The following is a 6,420-nucleotide window of genomic DNA, read 5'->3' on the forward strand; positions in this document are numbered from 1 at the left end:
CCAAACAGAAACTGAGATCTCAGATCAGCGCGCAGTCTTTTACCATTCTATTGCCTTTCAAAGATATGATCGCTGGCTTGGTACAAGATATCCAGAGCCACCTAGCCATGCTCCCAACTGCAACTCATATATTGTAACTACAATTTAATGCGACTGTCATGACTTAAGGCAGGTAACTTATTTAGCATTATGCATCTATGTTTTCATCAAAATAATAATGATAATAAAATTATGATTATTATTAAATTTTATTTTGTTTAATCCAAAAATTATCCGCATCACTCTATTTATAATACAGCTGCTTAATACACACTGGTAATGTTAACTGTGTTTGCAGAACTTTCCATAGTTGTGGGGTCTTATCTCAGAGTATTACAAACTGCTGTGCAATGTTTTGCTGATCTTTCTTTTCTTCCCTTCTCTCTTTTTTCTCTCTCTCTATTCATTTGTGTGCTTCAACCATCCCTTCTCCCTCTCCTCTTAATTCCTGTCAGCTAGCTTCACCATTTGAGTTAGCCAAAGCTATCATTGTTCCCTTTTCTTTTTGGCATTGTTCAAACTAAATGGAAACAAGGTAATTAGCTTGTTACAATTAAAGCGAGACGAGCGGATGAATTGTAATCACCCGCAATGGAGTTCCTGCTTTCTCCCCTGCAGCCTCCAACAGGCCAGCTGAGCTATCCTCATTTGCATAATTAAAATATACAAATGATAATGGATTTTGTAGTCAATGTCCAGAGGCTGCAGAGGCAGGGATGAGAAGAAAATATGAAATCACAATAACAACCGTGCTGGCTTCGCCTAGAGGGGAGGGGAGGGACAGGGGAGGAAGAAAGGAAGGAGATGGGAAGAAAAGAATGTGGTGCTACTAGTAAAGATGGAGAGAGAGACAGAAGGATGTGAAGATAATGGAGGATAAGCGAGAAGAAAGAGATAAGACAGGCTGAACATCAGGGAGAGCAGAATAAAGGTGGACAATTACATTTGCAAATAGCACACGCCTGGCCCTGGCCTGCGTTGCCCTCCCTCTAGGGAAGTCTTTCGCCTGATTACATGAAATTGGGATAGAATTAAACATCTAAGAGTTGTCCTAAGACAAACCGAAATGAAATTAGAACCCGACTTCTTTTTTACCTTGGAGCGCCACAGAGCCACACGACAGGGAGGGAAGGAGAGATGGAGGGATTTTTGCAATTAGGTGAGGGACAATGTTGGTGAAATTAGGCCTTAGAGCTGACTTCTTTCTCCTTCTGCTTTTTTCTTTTTCTTTCCTCCCCTGGCTTTCGCTATAGTTTTCTCCGTTTTTGTTGAAAGTTCGGAGGCAAAACAGCTGTGATCTCTTGGTGTCGATGTGGTAATAGGCTTCAGACACATACACAAACCCCACTACGCCAAAATACATTTACACACACGCTTGAGCCGCGGTGATTTGGCCTGTATGGCAGCTCAGTGCACAAAGAGTGTGGTATTAGAGTGTTGCTGGACACAGCCCCAAAACAACAACTGAACGGCTCTCCAGTCACTAAACAAACTTCTTTTGCCGCTACATTAAAGGTTTGGGGGAGGAGGTTTTTATGTAGGCAGGGGCCTCCTTAAAAACGCGAGTGTTACTTGCATCGCCAAAAACACTGTATGAAATGTTTGCTCAGGGGGTGACTGTGATCCTCTGTGACTCTTTCAGAATTTTATTCTACATTTCCCTTTATTTATGTAGGCCCCGGTCAATGCTCCAATTGTCATCCGCCAAGTCTAAATGTAAAAGAAATTGTAAAAAAAATGCTTACTAAATCAGAACTTTTATTCAAGAAAACATCAAATTAGAAAGAGTTTTGTTGTAATTATGATAATGAGACAAATTGTAACAAATCTGTGCTCATTTTCTTCGGCTACACTCCATTCTGTTTTTCTTTTTTCACCCCCACCGGAATCGGTAATAGTGCGTTTAACATTATGTAATCTGATCATATCTAATATAAGATAAAAATGCATAAGATATGGTTTTTCTCATTTTCTTACCAACCACCTAAATAACAAAATATGTCATTTGTCCTCGCCTTCCAACACAACCCAAATGAGAGTTTTCTGACTCAGCAACTGGGGCAGTGGAAACAAGCAGTAATCACAGCACTGACATTGACACTGCCAGCTCTCTGGTCTCCATTAATTCCTGAAGAAAATATCTGGCTCTTGAGCTGCTAAATGCTCCTCTATGTTCATGAATAACTTTGTCTGTGTGCTGTTTGGTAGTGGGTGTGTAGCATACAGTGGGTTTGGATGGATGGATCAACAAAACATTAGACTTTAAGGTGGGAGTCATTATAAAATGTATTTATTTTTCAAAAGTGTTTTGTAAAAGTTTCAGAAAGCACAGACAAGAGATGTCATCCTGCTGACAGTGGCGTCAGATCAGAAATTCCTCTCTGTGTTGTTCTAAAGGACAGATGCAAACGATGTATTTTGTCATTTAATTTGGAAGGACTTGTTGAAATAGTCATGTGATTATAGCCACGCTCAGGTTAGGGAGTTATCCTCCTAATGATTACAGAAACCTGCATTCACTCTTGGTAAGAAACCGGTTGCAGACAGTGGATTCCCTTGCAAATGTTAGTTTGTACAACCCCTCCTCCTCAAAGGTCTGCAGTGCCCACAATGTGTCGTTTTTCTGCTCTTCACCACACACAACAGTCACACCACAAGAAGTCATTGTCAGGACAACATAAACTTTGGTTGTTTCAAGTGTTTGAACAAATTACTAGTACGGTTAATTTTTCTGATGGGGACACACCTTCTTGTACGTGTCATTTTTTTGTTTACACCGCCTCTCTCTTTTATTAATTTTTTCCCTCCATGTGTCAGGAATGGTTCGTACTGCATTTGTGTCTTTGTGTGCGTTTGGTTCTCTTTCTCTTCTTACTCCACTTTTTTTCCCATCCACTTCTCTGATCGTTTCCCTCTATGATGACTCAAATACTCTTTTCTTGCTTTCTCTCTTCCTTCATTTGATGCTATTCCCCTGAAAACTGTATTACCAACATGTGTGTAATGAAATGAAATGTTCATTTTGGTGTTCCCTCCATCTCTCTATTTAATCACTCATTGTCTCTGTTCTTCCCCGAATTGCCTTCATTGTCATGTCATGTTCCCAATGACACACACATACAATATACTCTTATGTTCTCTCCTTCTTCGTCTCTCTACAGCCATTTTCTTTGTGTCCGTATTCCTTTTTGCTTTTCTCTGAACTTATCTTTTCACTCACTATCTATAAACAAATGTGCGCTTTACTATTTAGTCTTTATTACTTATTCTTTATTCTTTTGTTAAGTGTATCTTGCTTAGTCTTTACACATGTTTGTATATAACTCTGTATGTGTTCCGTGTTTGAATTGGTCCCCACCTCTCTTTGTCTGTGTGTGTTCGTGTGTGTGTTTGTGTGTGTGTGTGTGTGTGTGTGTGTGTGTGTGTGTGTGTGTGTTTGTGTGGGTGAGAGTGAAAACAATAACAGTGGCAGAGCTGTAAGTAAATAATGAGGAGTAATCAAAGTTAATGGAACCCAATGGGAGCCACAGCTTCTGTGTGTGGCAATAATCTCATTTAGAGAGAGAGGCAGATTTAGTGGATAATTGGGGCCTAAGTACTCACTGATTCCCCTGCTAACTAACTAACGGAGCTGCCGATGCTCGTTTTGTTTGCAATCACGCCAACACAGATGAAGCACAAACAAAGAAGAGATCTTCAAAGCATTCCGTCATCTCGGCTTGCCTTCTTTAGTCACTTTTCTTTATTTTTCCCGTTTTTTATATTGTAGTTCTTCTCTCTTCAGTATTACTCCTGTTTTGTTTTCCTCTCCTTTTGTTCTTTTCCTTTAACTTGTCTGGTCTTGTGCATTTTTGCTCTTCATCTCTTTTTATTGTCTCACTTCCTTGCCTTCTGTCATCTTGTTGCATCGCCTCTCCTTTGCCTCTTTTCTTTCTGTCTTCTCTTTTCCTTTGTTTTCCTCATGTCTTATTTCCTTTTTTCTTTCCTCTTTCTTCTTGCCTTTCATCTCGTCTTCTCTCCCACTTTCATCTCCTTTAATCTCCTTTGTTTCCTGTACTCTTCTTTGCTTATCCTCACCTCCTTTCATTTCAGCTCCTTCCTTGTCTCCTCACACATCCCCTTTCCTTTCTTTCTTTTCATCTAGTCTTGTTCCATTACTTCTCACCTCTCCTTCCCTTCCTCTTTTCTCCTTTTCTTTTTGCCTTTCATTTCACCTCCTCCTTTCCTTTCTTCTCATCTCCCCTCCTTTTGTGCTCCTTTAACTTGTGTCCTCTCTTCTTTCTCTCTCTCCTTTTTCTCATTTCCTCCTTCCCTCTCTTCTCCCCGCTTCTCACTTGCTTTCTTCCTTTCATCTTTTCTCTTCTCCTTTCCTTCTTTCATCTACTCCTTTTATTTTTATTTTTCCTTCCATCTTGTCTTCTCTCCTTTTTTCCTCTCTTTTCTCCTCCCGTCCTTTCTTCCTTTCCTCTAATTTGGTCTTGTCTCGTCTCCTTTCCCTTCTTTTCTCTCCTCTGTGCTCCTGTCTTCTTGCCTTTCATCCTGTTCCTCCTCCTCTCCTCTCCAGTGTGTGTGTGTGTCTAAAACATAAAGAGAGAAATGTACATGTATGTATGTGTGTGATATAGTTAATGGAGGATGTTGTCAGTTGCACAGTGGGGTTCCACTCGCTCTTTGAAAAGACCAGCATGCTTTGCTCTAGGTGAGTGTGTGTGTGTGTGTGTATCTTTTTATGTGCAACGGCCCCCGACTCAGAGGTGTCCAGATGTCATTACGGAACAACATGTGTATGTTGTTTTTGTGTGTGTGTGTGTGCGCGTGTGCTACTTTTTTGTGTGGCTATACAGCTGAGTTTTTAACCCCAAATTTAATAAGAGTCAAATCCTACTCAGCATGATGACTGCCAACAGCCAGCATCTCCCTGTCTGTCTCTCTCCTTATCCCTCAGATGATTTTCCTCCTTCCCATTCCCACATTTTTTCCCCTCCACCTAATTATCTATTGTCCTCTCTTTTTCCTTCTTATCTTGCCCTTTTCCTCTCAACTCACCCCACTTCCTCCATGTCTCCCATTCAGTTTTTTATGGGCGTGAATCTCAGATGAACAGTATTAATGAAGCATCAAAATTCAAAAGGAAATTAACTAGAGAAATAATTAACAGATAAAACATAAGCCCTCTGATTTCCCCTCTGTCTCTTTCATTTGTTTACACATTTACAATCTTTCATTTGCTTTTTTACCTTCTTTCCCTGTTTTTCTTTTATTTTTCCTTCCTTTTTTCTTTCTATCCTTATTCATCTACACATTGAGATTAAACTATGATTGATCAGTTCTCATTTCATCACAAACTGCATCATAACGGACAAAAGTGACTGTCGGATCAACCTGCTACATTATCAGACCTAAGAAAGAATCTAACTCCTGGTCCCAGTGGCAATTAAATCTGCAACTGTGGCAGCATTAGCACCTTGTTTTTGGTCTAATCTAAAGAGAGTCATTACTCTAACAGGTTTTTCTTCTCTTTTCTTCTCTTTTTCTTCTGACTGCATGCTGCAGAATTTGATCATTCTTTGCTGTTACACACTCGAGCAGAGTGATTTTTCTGGGGTGCTAAAAAGCCTTGCAGGTCAGGTCACATATTTAAAAGTGCAATTTGCAAAGCCTTTCAGCTACATTTAATAATTTTAAGTACGGTTTATGCCACTGTGATTATAAGTGTATGTGTTGAGTGTGTGTGTGAATGCATGGTGGTGTCTACGGATGTGTGCATGAATAAACACCGTCCGTGCATGTGTGTGGGGGAACAGCTTTAAGCAGCAAAGCAGGGCAAAGCCTGACTGTAAAAGATGTATTTAATCTGAAGATATTCGACTCAGGTTATTTTTACTTACCATCGCTCGGTATTAAAAAGCACAGTTACAGTTATTGTGCAGTCAGGAGGTAGTTACGTTTATTGGAGGGGACCTTGGGAAAGCAGGAAGCAGCTGAGATTAAAGGGGGCTGTTTAATCAAGGAATGCCCCCCCCCACACACACACACAGAAAACATACTTAGATTTCACTTGTATACTGAGAAGATACAAGAACTGCATTGCTCAATTACAATTACACTGTACACCTCTAGAAAATAGAAGAGTACTATCACTCCCCTTACACATGCACACACACACACACACACACACACACACACACACACACACTCGTACAAATACATCTAAAGCTTCTAGAAGCTTATGAACATAGTGTTTCAGTAAAGTCCCCCATTACATAAATGAGCAGGATAAGATGCTTAGACGTTATTTACACACAGGGCAAGAGGGGATTAGGATCAAGCCCTGTCAATCTCTCTTCTTTTTTTTTCATTATGTTTCACCTTGTCATGTTT

The sequence above is a fragment of the Xiphias gladius genome, chromosome 20 (genome assembly GCF_016859285.1).
Source record: "Xiphias gladius isolate SHS-SW01 ecotype Sanya breed wild chromosome 20, ASM1685928v1, whole genome shotgun sequence".
Lineage (NCBI taxonomy): Eukaryota > Metazoa > Chordata > Actinopteri > Istiophoriformes > Xiphiidae > Xiphias > Xiphias gladius.